Below are 16,612 nucleotides of genomic sequence, written 5' to 3' on the forward strand. Positions count from 1 at the left end.
TCATTAAATTCAGTATCTAGTGAGAAAAGAAAATTTTATGACTGTTTACAAAATGCACCAGAAACTTCAACGTTTTCCATAGCCGGCATCATCGAAAAAGTCAGTTTTTGACCCAAAAATCCATATTCACCAGATTTGCCCAAAAGTTCACACGAGGTGCCTAGAGGCCAGCAATGAATTCCCTGAAGACTGCAACTCATTAAATTCAGTATCCAGTGAGAAAAGAAAATTTTATGACTGTTTACAAAATGCACCAGAAACTTCAACGTTTTCCATAGCCGGCATCATCGAAAAAGTCAGTTTTTGACCAAAAATCCATATTCACCAGATTTGCCCAAAAGTTCACACGAGGTGCCTAGAGGCCAGCAATGAATTCCCTGAAGACTGCAACTCGTTAAATTCAGTATCCAGTGAGAAAAAAGAAAATTTTATGACTGTTTACAAAATGCACCAGAAACTTCAACGTTTTCCATAGCCGGCATCATAAAAAAAGTCAGTTTTTGACCCAAAAATCCATTTCACCAGATTTGCCCAAAAGTTCACACGAGGTGCCTAGAGGCCAGCAATGAATTCCCTGAAGACTGCAACTCATTAAATTCAGTATCTAGTGAGAAAAAAAATTTTATGACTGTTTACAAAATGCACCAGAAACTTCAACGTTTTCCATAGCCGGCATCATCGAAAAAGTCAGTTTTGACCCAAAAATCCATATTCACCAGATTTGCCCAAAAGTTCACACGAGGTGCCTAGAGGCCAGCAATGAATTCCCTGAAGACTGCAACTCATTAAATTCAGTATCCAGTGAGAAAAGAAAATTTTATGACTGTTTACAAAATGCACCAGAAACTTCAACGTTTTCCATAGCCGGCATCATAAAAAAGTCAGTTTTTGACCCAAAAATCCATTATTCACCAGATTTGCCCAAAAGTTCACACGAGGTGCCTAGAGGCCAGCAATGAATTCCCTGAAGACTGCAAACATTAAATTCAGTATCTAGTGAGAAAAGAAAATTTATGACTGTTTACAAAATGCACCAGAAACTTCAACGTTTTCCATAGCCGGCATCATCGAAAAAAGTCAGTTTTTGACCCAAAAATCCATATTCACCAGATTTGCCCAAAAGTTCACACGAGGTGCCTAGAGGCCAGAATGAATTCCCTGAAGACTGCAACTCTTAAATTCAGTATCTAGTGAGAAAAGAAAATTTTATGACTGTTTACAAAATGCACCAGAAACTTCAACGTTTTCCATAGCCGGCATCATAAAAAAGTCAGTTTTGACCCAAAAATCCATATTCACCAGATTTGCCCAAAAGTTCACACAGGTGCCTAGAGGCCAGAATGAATTCCCTGAAGACTGCAACTCGTTAAATTCAGTATCCAGTGAGAAAAGAAAATTTTATGACTGTTTACAAAATGCACCAGAAACTTCAACGTTTTCCATAGCCGGCATCATAAAAAAGTCAGTTTTTGACCCAAAAATCCATATTCACCAGATTTGCCCAAAAGTTCACACGAGGTGCCTAGAGGCCAGCAATGAATTCCCTGAAGACTGCAACTCATTAAATTCAGTATCTAGTGAGAAAAGAAAATTTATGACTGTTTACAAAATGCACCAGAAACTTCAACGTTTTCCATAGCCGGCATCATAAAAAAAGTCAGTTTTTGACCCAAAAATCCATATTCACCAGATTTGCCCAAAAGTTCACACGAGGTGCCTAGAGGCCAGAATGAATTCCCTGAAGACTGCAACTCGTTAAATTCAGTATCCAGTGAGAAAATTTGAAGACTGAAACTCATTAAATTCAGTATCTAGTGAGAAAAGAAAATTTGATGACTGTTTACAAAATGCACCAGAAACTTCAACGTTTTCCATAGCCGGCATCATCGAAAAAAGTCAGTTTTTGACCCAAAAATCCATATTCACCAGATTTGCCCAAAAGTTCACACGAGGTGCCTAGAGGCCAGCAATGAATTCCCTGAAGACTGCAACTCGTTAAATTCAGTATCTAGTGAGAAAAGAAAATTTTATGACTGTTTACAAAATGCACCAGAAACTTCAACGTTTTCCATAGCCGGCATCATCGAAAAAGTCAGTTTTTGACCCAAAAATCCATATTCACCAGATTTGCCCAAAAGTTCACACGAGGTGCCTAGAGGCCAGAATTGAATTCCCTGAAGACTGCAACTCGTTAAATTCAGTATCTAGTGAGAAAAGAAAAAAATTTATGACTGTTTACAAAATGCACCAGAAACTTCAACGTTTTCCATAGCCGGCATCATAAAAAAACAGTTTTTGACCCAAAATCCATATTCACCAGATTTGCCCAAAGTTCACACGAGGTGCCTAGAGGCCAGAATTGCATTCCCTGAAGACTGCAACTCGTTAATTCAGTATCAGTGTAAATTGAAGACTGCAATCATTAAATTCAGTATCTAGTGAGAAAAGAAAATTTTATGACTGTTTACAAAATGCACCAGAAACTTCAACGTTTTCCATAGCCGGCATCATCGAAAAAGTCAGTTTTTGACCCAAAAATCCATATTCACCAGATTTGCCCAAAAGTTCACACGAGGTGCCTAGAGGCCAGCAATGAATTCCCTGAAGACTGCAACTCATTAAATTCAGTATCCAGTGAGAAAAGAAAATTTATGACTGTTTACAAAATGCACCAGAAACTTCAACGTTTTCCATAGCCGGCATCATAAAAAAAGTCAGTTTTTGACCCAAAAATCCATATTCACCAGATTTGCCCAAAAGTTCACACGAGGTGCCTAGAGGCCAGCAATGAATTCCCTGAAGACTGCAACTCATTAAATTCAGTATCCAGTGAGAAAAAAAATTTTATGACTGTTTACAAAATGCACCAGAAACTTCAACGTTTTCCATAGCCGGCATCATCGAAAAAGTCAGTTTTTGACCCAAAAATCCATTTCACCAGATTTGCCCAAAAGTTCACACGAGGTGCCTAGAGGCCAGCAATGAATTCCCTGAAGACTGCAACTCATTAAATTCAGTATCAGTGAGAAAAGAAAATTTATGACTGTTTACAAAATGCACCAGAAACTTCAACGTTTTCCATAGCCGGCATCATAAAAAAAGTCAGTTTTTGACCCAAAAATCCATATTCACCAGATTTGCCCAAAAGTTCACACGAGGTGCCTAGAGGCCAGCAATGAATTCCCTGAAGACTGCAACTCATTAAATTCAGTATCTAGTGAGAAAAGAAAATTTTATGACTGTTTACAAAATGCACCAGAAACTTCAACGTTTTCCATAGCCGGCATCATCGAAAAAGTCAGTTTTTGACCCAAAAATCCATTGCACCAGATTTGCCCAAAAGTTCACACGAGGTGCCTAGAGGCCAGAATTGCATTCCCTGAAGACTGCAACTCGTTAAATTCAGTATCCAGTGAGAAAAGAAAATTTTATGACTGTTTACAAAATGCACCAGAAACTTCAACGTTTTCCATAGCCGGCATCATCGAAAAAGTCAGTTTTTGACCCAAAAATCCATTTCACCAGATTTGCCCAAAAGTTCACACGAGGTGCCTAGAGGCCAGCAATGAATTCCCTGAAGACTGCAACTCATTAAATTCAGTATCTAGTGAGAAAAGAAAATTTTATGACTGTTTACAAAATGCACCAGAAACTTCAACGTTTTCCATAGCCGGCCATAAAAAAAGTCAGTTTTTGACCCAAAAATCCATTTGCACCAGATTTGCCCAAAAGTTCACACAGGTGCCTAGAGGCCAGAATTGCATTCCCTGAAGACTGCAACTCGTTAAATTCAGTATCCAGTGAGAAAAGAAAATTTTATGACTGTTTACAAAATGCACCAGAAACTTCAACGTTTTCCATAGCCGGCATCATAAAAAAAAGTCAGTTTTTGACCCAAAAATCCATTTCACCAGATTTGCCCAAAAGTTCACACGAGGTGCCTAGAGGCCAGCATTGAATTCCCTGAAGACTGCAACTCATTAAATTCAGTATCCAGTGAGAAAAGAAAATTTTATGACTGTTTACAAAATGCACCAGAAACTTCAACGTTTTCCATAGCCGGCATCATAAAAAAAGTCAGTTTTTGACCCAAAAATCCATTTCACCAGATTTGCCCAAAAGTTCACACGAGGTGCCTAGAGGCCAGCAATGAATTCCCTGAAGACTGCAACTCGTTAAATTCAGTATCCAGTGAGAAAAGAAATTTATGACTGTTTACAAAATGCACCAGAAACTTCAACGTTTTCCATAGCCGGCATCATCGAAAAAGTCAGTTTTTGACCCAAAAATCCATATTCACCAGATTTGCCCAAAAGTTCACACGAGGTGCCTAGAGGCCAGCAATGAATTCCCTGAAGACTGCAACTCTAATTCAGTATCTAGTGAGAAAAGAAAATTGTATGACTGTTTACAAAATGCACCAGAAACTTCAACGTTTTCCATAGCCGGCATCATAAAAAAAGTCAGTTTTTGACCCAAAAATCCATATTCACCAGATTTGCCCAAAAGTTCACACGAGGTGCCTAGAGGCCAGCACTGAATTCCCTGAAGACTGCAACTCATTAAATTCAGTATCCAGTGAGAAAAGAAATTTTATGACTGTTTACAAAATGCACCAGAAACTTCAACGTTTTCCATAGCTGGCATCATCGAAAAATTCAGTTTTTGACCCAAAAATCCATATTCACCAGATTTGCCCAAAAGTTCACAGAGGTGCCTAGAGGCCAGCAATGAATTCCCTGAAGACTGCAACTCATTAATTTCAGTATCTAGTGAGAAAAGAAAATTTTATGACTGTTTACAAAATGCACCAGAAACTTCAACGTTTTCCATAGCCGGCATCATAAAAAAGTCAGTTTTTGACCCAAAAATCCATTTTCACCAGATTTGCCCAAAAGTTCACACGAGGTGCCTAGAGGCCAGAATTGCATTCCCTGAAGACTGCAACTCGTTAAATTCAGTATCCAGTGAGAAAAGAAAATTGTATGACTGTTTACAAAATGCACCAGAAACTTCAACGTTTTCCATAGCCGGCATCATCGAAAAGTCAGTTTTTGACCCAAAAATCCATATTCACCAGATTTGCCCAAAAGTTCACACGAGGTGCCTAGAGGCCAGCACTGAATTCCCTGAAGACTGCAACTCATTAAATTCAGTATCCAGTGAGAAAAGAAAATTTTATGACTGTTTACAAAATGCACCAGAAACTTCAACGTTTTCCATAGCCGGCATCATCGAAAAAGTCAGTTTTTGACCCAAAAATCCATATTCACCAGATTGCCCAAAGTTCACAAGAGGTGCCTAGAGGCCAGCAATGAATTCCCTGAAGACTGCAACTCATTAAATTCAGTATCTAGTGAGAAAAGAAAATTGTATGACTGTTTACAAAATGCACCAGAAACTTCAACGTTTTCCATAGCCGGCATCATCGAAAAAAGTCAGTTTTTGACCCAAAAATCCATATTGCACCAGATTTGCCCAAAAGTTCACACCAGGTGCCTAGAGGCCAGCATTGAATTCCCTGAAGACTGCAACTCGTTAAATTCAGTATCCAGTGAGAAAAGAAAATTTATGACTGTTTACAAAATGCACCAGAAACTTCAACGTTTTCCATAGCCGGCATCATCGAAAAAGTCAGTTTTTCCCAAAAATCCATATTCACCAGATTTGCCCAAAAGTTCACACGAGGTGCCTAGGCCAGCAATGAATTCCCTGAAGACTGCAACTCATTAAATTCAGTATCTAGTGAGAAAAGAAAATTGTATGACTGTTTACAAAATGCACCAGAAACTTCAACGTTTTCCATAGCCGGCATCATCGAAAAAGTCAGTTTTTGACCCAAAAATCCATATTCACCAGATTCCCAAAAGTTCACACGAGGTGCCTAGAGGCCAGAATGCATTCCCTGAAGACTGCAACTCGTTAAATTCAGTATCCAGTGAGAAAAGAAAATTTTATGACTGTTTACAAAATGCACCAGAAACTTCAACGTTTTCCATAGCCGGCATCATAAAAAGTCAGTTTTTGACCCAAAAATCCATTTCACCAGATTTGCCAAAAGTTCACACGAGGTGCCTAGAGGCCAGAATGAATTCCCTGAAGACTGCAACTCGTTAAATTCAGTATCCAGTGAGAAAAGAAAATTTTATGACTGTTTACAAAATGCACCAGAAACTTCAACGTTTTCCATAGCCGGCATCATAAAAAAAGTCAGTTTTTGACCCAAAAATCCATATTCACCAGATTTGCCCAAAAGTTCACACGAGGTGCCTAGAGGCCAGCAATGAATCCCTGAAGACTGCAACTCGTTAAATTCAGTATCCAGTGAGAAAAGAATGCAACTCATTAAATCAGTATCTAGTGAGAAAAGAAAATTTGATGAGTTTACAAAATGCACCGAAACTTCAACGTTTTCCATAGCCGGCATCATCGAAAAAAGTCAGTTTTTGACCCAAAAATCCATTTTCACCAGATTTGCCCAAAAGTTCACACGAGGTGCCTAGAGGCCAGCAATGAATTCCCTGAAGACTGCAACTCATTAAATTCAGTATCCAGTGAGAAAAGAAAATTTATGACTGTTTACAAAATGCACCAGAAACTTCAACGTTTTCCATAGCCGGCATCATAAAAAAAGTCAGTTTTTACCCAAAAATCCATATTCACCAGATTTGCCAAAAGTTCACACGAGGTGCCTAGAGGCCAGCATGAATTCCCTGAAGACTGCAACTCATTAAATTCAGTATCCAGTGAGAAAAAAATTTTATGACTGTTTACAAAATGCACCAGAAACTTCAACGTTTTCCATAGCCGCATCATCGAAAAGTCAGTTTTTGACCCAAAAATCCATATTCACCAGATTTGCCCAAAAGTTCACACGAGGTGCCTAGAGGCCAGCAATGAATTCCCTGAAGACTGCAACTCATTAAATTCAGTATCTAGTGAGAAAAGAAAATTTATGACTGTTTACAAAATGCACCAGAAACTTCAACGTTTTCCATAGCCGGCATCATCGAAAAAGTCAGTTTTTGACCCAAAAATCCATATTCACCAGATTTGCCCAAAAGTTCACACGAGGTGCCTAGAGGCCAGCAATGAATTCCCTGAAGACTGCAACTCATTAAATTCAGTATCTAGTGAGAAAAGAAAATTTTATGACTGTTTACAAAATGCACCAGAAACTTCAACGTTTTCCATAGCCGGCATCATCGAAAAATTCAGTTTTTGACCCAAAAATCCATTTGCACCAGATTCGCCCAAAGTTCACACGAGGTGCCTAGAGGCCAGAATTGCATTCCCTGAAGACTGCAACTCGTTAAATTCAGTATCCAGTGAGAAAAGAAAATTGTATGACTGTTTACAAAATGCACCAGAAACTTCAACGTTTTCCATAGCCGGCATCATCGAAAAAGTCAGTTTTTGACCAAAAATCCATATTCACCAGATTTGCCCAAAAGTTCACACGAGGTGCCTAGAGGCCAGCAATGAATTCCCTGAAGACTGCAACTCATTAAATTCAGTATCTAGTGAGAAAAGAAAATTTATGACTGTTTACAAAATGCACCAGAAACTTCAACGTTTTCCATAGCCGGCATCATAAAAAAAGTCAGTTTTTGACCCAAAAATCCATTTGCACCAGATTTGCCAAAAGTTCACACGAGGTGCCTAGAGGCCAGAATGAATTCCCTGAAGACTGCAACTCATTAAATTCAGTATCCAGTGAGAAAAGAAAAATTTTATGACTGTTTACAAAATGCACCAGAAACTTCAACGTTTTCCATAGCCGGCATCAAAAAAGTCAGTTTTTGACCCAAAAATCCATTTGCACCAGATTTGCCCAAAAGTTCACACCAGGTGCCTAGAGGCCAGAATTGCATTCCCTGAAGACTGCAACTCGTTAAATTCAGTATCCAGTGAGAAAAGAAAATTTTATGACTGTTTACAAAATGCACCAGAAACTTCAACGTTTTCCATAGCCGGCATCATAAAAAAAGTCAGTTTTTGACCCAAAAATCCATTTCACCAGATTTGCCCAAAAGTTCACACGAGGTGCCTAGAGGCCAGCACTGAATTCCCTGAAGACTGCAACGTTAAATTCAGTATCCAGTGAGAAAAGAAAATTTTATGACTGTTTACAAAATGCACCAGAAACTTCAACGTTTTCCATAGCCGGCATCATCGAAAAAAGTCAGTTTTTGACCCAAAAATCCATATTCACCAGATTTGCCCAAAAGTTCACACGAGGTGCCTAGAGGCCAGCAATGAATTCCCTGAAGACTGCAACTCATTAATTTCAGTATCTAGTGAGAAAAGAAAATTTTATGACTGTTTACAAAATGCACCAGAAACTTCAACGTTTTCCATAGCCGGCATCATAAAAAAGTCAGTTTTTGACCCAAAAATCCATTTCACCAGATTTGCCCAAAAGTTCACACGAGGTGCCTAGAGGCCAGAATTGAATTCCCTGAAGACTGCAACTCGTTAAATTCAGTATCCAGTGAGAAAAGAAAAAATTGTATGACTGTTTACAAAATGCACCAGAAACTTCAACGTTTTCCATAGCCGGCATCATCGAAAAAAGTCAGTTTTTGACCCCAAAATCCATATTCACCAGATTTGCCCAAAAAGTTCACACGAGGTGCCTAGAGGCCAGCAATGAATTCCCTGAAGACTGCAACTCATTAAATTCAGTATCTAGTGAGAAAAGAAAATTTTATGACTGTTTACAAAATGCACCAGAAACTTCAACGTTTTCCATAGCCGGCATCATCGAAAAAGTCAGTTTTTGACCCAAAAATCCATATTCACCATTTGCCCAAAAGTTCACACGAGGTGCCTAGAGGCCAGCAATGAATTCCCTGAAGACTGCAACTCGTTAAATTCAGTATCCAGTGAGAGAAAAAAAAATTTTATGACTGTTTACAAAATGCACCAGAAACTTCAACGTTTTCCATAGCCGGCATCATCGAAAAAAGTCAGTTTTTGACCCAAAAATCCATATTCACCAGATTTGCCCAAAAGTTCACACGAGGTGCCTAGAGGCCAGCAATGAATTCCCTGAAGACTGCAACTCATTAAATTCAGTATCTAGTGAGAAAAGAAAATTTTATGACTGTTTACAAAATGCAACAGAAATTTCAACGTTTTCCATAGCCGGCATCATCGAAAAAGTCAGTTTTTGACCCAAAAATCCATATTCACCAGATTTGCCAAAAGTTCACACGAGGTGCCTAGAGGCCAGCAATGAATTCCCTGAAGACTGCAACTTTAAATTCAGTATCCAGTGAGAAAAGAAAATTTTATGACTGTTTACAAAATGCACCAGAAACTTCAACGTTTTCCATAGCCGGCATCATCGAAAAAAGTCAGTTTTTGACCCAAAAATCCATATTCACCAGATTTGCCCAAAAGTTCACACGAGGTGCCTAGAGGCCAGCAATGAATTCCCTGAAGACTGCAACTCATTAAATTCAGTATCTAGTGAGAAAAGAAAATTTTATGACTGTTTACAAAATGCACCAGAAACTTCAACGTTTTCCATAGCCGGCATCATAAAAAAAGTCAGTTTTTGACCCAAAAATCCATTTTCACCAGATTTGCCCAAAAGTTCACACGAGGTGCCTAGAGGCCAGAATTGAATTCCCTGAAGACTGCAACTCGTTAAATTCAGTATCCAGTGAGAAAAGAAAATTTTATGACTGTTTACAAAATGCACCAGAAACTTCAACGTTTTCCATAGCCGGCATCATCGAAAAAAGTCAGTTTTTGACCCAAAAATCCATATTCACCAGATTTGCCCAAAAGTTCACACGAGGTGCCTAGAGGCCAGCAATGAATTCCCTGAAGACTGCAACTCGTTAAATTCAGTATCCAGTGAGAAAAGAAAATTGTATGACTGTTTACAAAATGCACCAGAAACTTCAACGTTTTCCATAGCCGGCATCATCGAAAAAGTCAGTTTTTGACCCAAAATCCATATTCACCAGATTTGCCCAAAAGTTCACACGAGGTGCCTAGAGGCCAGAATTGCATTCCCTGAAGACTGCAACTCGTTAAATTCAGTATCCAGTGAGAAAAGAAAAATTGTATGACTGTTTACAAAATGCACCAGAAACTTCAACGTTTCCATAGCCGGCATCATCGAAAAAGTCAGTTTTTGACCCAAAAATCCATATTCACCAGATTTGCCCAAAAGTTCACACGAGGTGCCTAGAGGCCAGAATGAATTCCCTGAAGACTGCAACTCGTTAAATTCAGTATCCAGTGAGAAAAGAAAATTTATGACTGTTTACAAAATGCACCAGAAACTTCAACGTTTTCCATAGCCGGCATCATAAAAAAGTCAGTTTTTGACCCAAAAATCCATATTCACCAGATTTGCCCAAAAGTTCACACGAGGTGCCTAGAGGCCAGCAATGAATTCCTGAAGACTGCAACTCATTAAATTCAGTATCCAGTGAGAAAAGAAAATTTATGACTGTTTACAAAATGCACCAGAAACTTCAACGTTTTCCATAGCCGGCATCATAAAAAAAGTCAGTTTTTGACCCAAAAATCCATATTCACCAGATTTGCCCAAAAGTTCACACGAGGTGCCTAGAGGCCAGCAATGAATTCCCTGAAGACTGCAACTCGTTAAATTCAGTATCCAGTGAGAAAAAAATTTGAAGATGAACTCATTAATTCAACTAGTGACAAAATTTGATGACTTTACAAAATGCACCAGAAACTTCAACGTTTTCCATAGCCGGCATCATCGAAAAGTCAGTTTTTGACCCAAAAATCCATATTCACCAGATTGCCCAAAAGTTCACACGAGGTGCCTAGAGGCCAGCAATGAATCCCTGAAGACTGCAACTTTAAATTCAGTATCCAGTGAGAAAAGAAAATTGTATGACTGTTTACAAAATGCACCAGAAACTTCAACGTTTTCCATAGCCGGCATCATAAAAAAGTCAGTTTTTGACCCAAAAATCCATATTCACCAGATTTGCCCAAAAGTTCACACGAGGTGCCTAGAGGCCAGCAATGAATTCCCTGAAGACTGCAACTCATTAAATTCAGTATCTAGTGAGAAAAAAAAATTTTATGACTGTTTACAAAATGCACAGAAACTTCAACGTTTTCCATAGCCGGCATCATCGAAAAAGTCAGTTTTTGACCCAAAAATCCATATTCACCAGATTTGCCCAAAAGTTCACACGAGGTGCCTAGAGGCCAGCAATGAATTCCCTGAAGACTGCAACTCATTAAATTCAGTATCCAGTGAGAAAAGAAAATTGTTGACTGTTTACAAAATGCACCAGAAACTTCAACGTTTTCCATAGCCGGCATCATAAAAAAAGTCAGTTTTTGACCCAAAAATCCATTTCACCAGATTGCCCAAAAGTTCACACGAGGTGCCTAGAGGCCAGCAATGAATTCCCTGAAGACTGCAACTCGTTAAATTCAGTATCCAGTGAGAAAATAAAATTTGAAGACTGCAACTCATTAATTCAGTATCTAGTGAGAAAAGAAAATTGATGACTGTTTACAAAATGCACCAGAAACTTCAACGTTTTCCATAGCCGGCATCATCGAAAAAGTCAGTTTTTGACCCAAAAATCCATATTCACCAGATTTGCCCAAAAGTTCACACGAGGTGCCTAGAGGCCAGCAATGAATTCCCTGAAGACTGCAACTCATTAAATTCAGTATCCAGTGAGAAAAGAAATTTTATGACTGTTTACAAAATGCACCAGAAACTTCAACGTTTTCCATAGCCGGCATCATAAAAAAAGTCAGTTTTTGACCCAAAAATCCATATTCACCAGATTTGCCCAAAAGTTCACACGAGGTGCCTAGAGGCCAGCAATGAATTCCCTGAAGACTGCAACTCATTAAATTCAGTATCTAGTGAGAAAAAAAATTTTTATGACTGTTTACAAAATGCACCAGAAACTTCAACGTTTTCCATAGCCGGCATCATCGAAAAAGTCAGTTTTTGACCCAAAAATCCATATTCACCAGATTTGCCCAAAAGTTCACACGAGGTGCCTAGAGGCCAGCAATGAATTCCCTGAAGACTGCAACTCATTAAATTCAGTATCCAGTGAGAAAAGAAAATTTATGACTGTTTACAAAATGCACCAGAAACTTCAACGTTTTCCATAGCCGGCATCATCGAAAAAGTCAGTTTTTGACCCAAAAATCCATATTCACCAGATTGCCCAAAAGTTCACACGAGGTGCCTAGAGGCCAGCAATGAATTCCCTGAAGACTGCAACTCATTAAATTCAGTATCTAGTGAGAAAAGAAAATTTTATGACTGTTTACAAAATGCACCAGAAACTTCAACGTTTTCCATAGCCGGCATCATAAAAAAAGTCAGTTTTTGACCCAAAAATCCATTTCACCAGATTTGCCCAAAAGTTCACACGAGGTGCCTAGAGGCCAGAATTACATTCCCTGAAGACTGCAACTCATTAATTCAGTATCAGTGAGAAAAGAAAATGTTATGACTGTTTACAAAATGCACCAGAAACTTCAACGTTTTCCATAGCCGGCATCATCAAAAAAAGTCAGTTTTTGACCCAAAAATCCATTTGCACCAGATTTGCCCAAAGTTCACACCAGGTGCCTAGAGGCCAGAATTGCATTCCTGAAGACTGCAACTCGTTAAATTCAGTATCCAGTGAGAAAAGAAAATTTATGACTGTTTACAAAATGCACCAGAAACTTCAACGTTTTCCATAGCCGGCATCATAAAAAAAGTCAGTTTTTGACCCAAAAATCCATTTGCACCAGATTTGCCCAAAAGTTCACACCAGGTGCCTAGAGGCCAGAATTGCATTCCCTGAAGACTGCAACTCGTTAAATTCAGTATCAGTGAGAAAAGAAAATTGTATGACTGTTTACAAAATGCACCAGAAACTTCAACGTTTTCCATAGCCGGCATCATAAAAAAAGTCAGTTTTTGACCCAAAAATCCATTTGCACCAGATTCGCCCAAAAGTTCACACCAGGTGCCTAGAGGCCAGAATTGCATTCCCTGAAGACTGCAACTCGTTAAATTCAGTATCCAGTGAGAAAAGAAAATTGTATGACTGTTTACAAAATGCACCAGAAACTTCAACGTTTTCCATAGCCGGCATCATAAAAAAAGTCAGTTTTTGACCCAAAAATCCATTTCACCAGATTTGCCCAAAAGTTCACACCAGGTGCCTAGAGGCCAGAATGAATTCCCTGAAGACTGCAACTCATTAAATTCAGTATCCAGTGAGAAAAGAAAATTTTATGACTGTTTACAAATGCACCAGAAACTTCAACGTTTTCCATAGCCGGCATCATCGAAAAAGTCAGTTTTTGACCCAAAAATCCATATTCACCAGATTTGCCAAAAGTTCACACGAGGTGCCTAGAGGCCAGCAATGAATTCCCTGAAGACTGCAACTCGTTAAATTCAGTATCTAGTGAGAAAAGAAAATTTTATGACTGTTTACAAAATGCACCAGAAACTTCAACGTTTTCCATAGCCGGCATCATCAAAAAAGTCAGTTTTTGACCCAAAAATCCATTTCACAAGATTCCCCAAAGTTCACACCAGGTGCCTAGAGGCCAGCACTGAATTCCCTGAAGACTGCAACTCGTTAAATTCAGTATCAGTGAGAAAGAAAATTTTATGACTGTTTACAAAATCACCAGAAACTTCAATGTTTTCCATAGCCGGCATCATCAAAAAAGTCGGTTTTTGACCAAAAAATCCATATTCACTGGACTTGCCCAAAAGTTCCATAGCCGACATCATCGAAAAAGTCAGTTTTTTACCCAAAAATCCAACTTCATCAAATTTGCTCAAAAGTTCACACAAGGTGCCTAGAGGCCAGAAATGAATTCCCTGAAGAGTTCAACTCAATACATTCAGTATCCAGTGAGAAAAGAAAAACTTTTCGATGTTTTACAAAATGCCCCCAAAACTTCAACGTTTTCCATAGCCGGCATCATAAAAAAAAGTCAGTTTTGACCGAAAAATCACTTCATCAAATTTGCTCAGAAGTTCACACAAGGTGCCTAGAGGCCAGAATTGAATTCCCTGAAGAGTTCAACTTATTACATTCAGTATCCAGTGAGAAAAGAAAACTTTTTGATTTTTTACAAAATGCCCCCAAAACTTCAACGTTTTCCATAGCCGGCATCATCGAAAAAGTCAGTTTTTGACCCCAAAATCCAACTTCACCAAATTTGCTCAAAAGTTCACACTAGGTGCCTAGAGGCCAGAATTGAATTCGCTGAAGAGTTCTTAAACTCATTACATTCAGTATCCAGTGCTTTCCGCGACAACGCACCCGACGAAAAACTGAACCCACTTGCAGCGCCTGAAAGCGGTGTGGTACCCACATACATCGCGCGCACAGATTTTTTTCGATGTCATCACGTGATGCATGCATTTACATAATTAACAAAACAAAATGGACGACAGCCGTTGGAACTGGCATTTTTTTCACCGAAATCGTCAAGATTTTTCACATTGTTTTTTTTTGTGGTCTGTTTCAAGTCGACCATTAGCTTCGTGAATGACTGCTGAATGTACGAGGTATGTAAATGAAATCTGGGGTGGGATATTAGAGGTGAAAATGGACGATTTTTGAGAGGCCATTATTTTAGGGTCTCTTGCTACCACACTCTCACAACTAGGTTATGTCTCCAGCGCTACATGTGAATGATTATGAGCATGTCAGCTGGAGTTACTCAAGCTAGGGCTAAGTCACTAAAGGGCTCAGTGATGGCTAGATATGGGAATCTTTCCACACTAGAGCGGGTACGTATCCCCAGTATTGGGGTCATTTCGACAACAACACAATAATTGAGGTCATCTTTATTATGCTACCCTGGGGAATGAATGTCACAGGACTCACCACGTGCATTCCTTCCTTCTGTCCCATAGCGTTACGGCCGTACGCAGTGGCCTTGCTTCGGTCTTGAGTAACTCCTCGATGTTGTCTGCCCACATTTTCTGCTGCTGTCTCCCCCTTTTGCGGCTACCATCCATCACACCCTCAGTCCAGGATTGTGTACACTTGCGACACTACCGTTTCAGCTGACCATGAGTCAAAACCAGAGCAGTTTTCTCTTTTTGACGGCAGTGTAAATTACAATCTCTCTTGCTGTCAATGTCAACATAACTCTCCATTAGCTCACGCGTGCACAGCTCGGTTAGTAAGCAAGGACCTCGTACGTGCAACAGTTGTCAAAAATCAGCACAGCAGAATGTTTGTGTTGAACAGCGCCCTCTAGATACATTTTGATGAGGCCGTGTTTTTAATTAAAGCACATTATTTCGTCTCGGATATCCGGATAGGCATTGTGTTTTGGGTTTTTTTTCCTTAGCTAACTGAATCCAAACAGATTTTTTTTAAAGGTAGGGCAGTGGCGCACCCAGGATTTGACTTTGGGCAAGCTCACAATTTTATGTTCAAAATATATATTTTTTATAGCAGTTTGATTTTTTTTCTCAAAAGATGTTGCCAAAAATGTTTGGCCGCAGATTTTTTTTTTCGGGGGGGGGGGGGGGACGGATTACTTTGAGGTTGGTGACGCCTCACCCCTTTTTGTACCACTCGAAAATAGGCCATGTACATATCACCAAGGTCAAATCGTGGGACTAAAAAATAGATGGACACTGGATGCGCCACTGCAACGGCCGATCAAGGGGCCAATGGGGGTCACATGTCCCGGCACCAATTTCATTTTGTCAAGTGACGTCGCAATAACGGCAGGCACTGCGTACACCGCTATCTTTTCCTAAAAACAAAATGGTTTAAGTGGTCAGAAATGTCCTCAGAATGCACCACAGAGCATCAGGCGCGGTTCTAGGGGGGGGGGGGCTTTAGCATAAAAAAATGAATAAATGCATAGCAAAATGTAAGAATTTGACGTACATGGGAACGGTCTCCCCCTAAATGAGAAGGGTGCATTTTGTACACTTTTAGTTAATATAGTGTACCCGATTGTGGGATTTTATCAGCGCTCCCATTCGCTCGTACCCCCCCCCCCCCCCCGCCCTGCAAACAGGGCGCTGGGAAGGGCAGATAAGCTTCACAGAATCTTGTGAAGGAAGTGGGGATGGCATTCTGGGTAATTTATCATGACCTTTGTATAAAGCATCTGGCTGCAGCTGTAGACCGCGGGTAGCCAATGCGCGCAAATACTATCCGAAAAGTTTGCCATAGAAATGCATACACACCATACCGGATGTGATTTCTTTTTCATTGCGGACCATGTGGACAAAATTTGAGCATAATGATATGCATTTCGACCCTTCGTGAATTCGAAACGGAGCCTGAGCAACTGGCGGGAGTTGAAAATTTACAAAACAGATAAATTTTACAGATTTTCCTACATTTTTATGCTTTTCAACCAAAAAAAGGGCGCCGCATTTATGAATGAGAATAAAAGAGTGACGAATGACTCAGTCTTAACGCCGTTTCAAACCTCGCAGGGTCGTGGCCGTGACGCCTTGCCGGTCACAGGTCACGCAGAGCGTTGATCGTCAGCCCTTCCCAGCTTCCTGATTGCAGGGCGGGGGTACGAGCGAACGCTCCCATAGAAAATATGACACGAGCCCCCCCCCCCCCCC

The sequence above is a fragment of the Patiria miniata genome, unplaced genomic scaffold, assembly GCF_015706575.1.
Source record: "Patiria miniata isolate m_02_andy unplaced genomic scaffold, ASM1570657v1 HiC_scaffold_1, whole genome shotgun sequence".
NCBI classification, from domain to species: Eukaryota; Metazoa; Echinodermata; class Asteroidea; order Valvatida; family Asterinidae; genus Patiria; species Patiria miniata.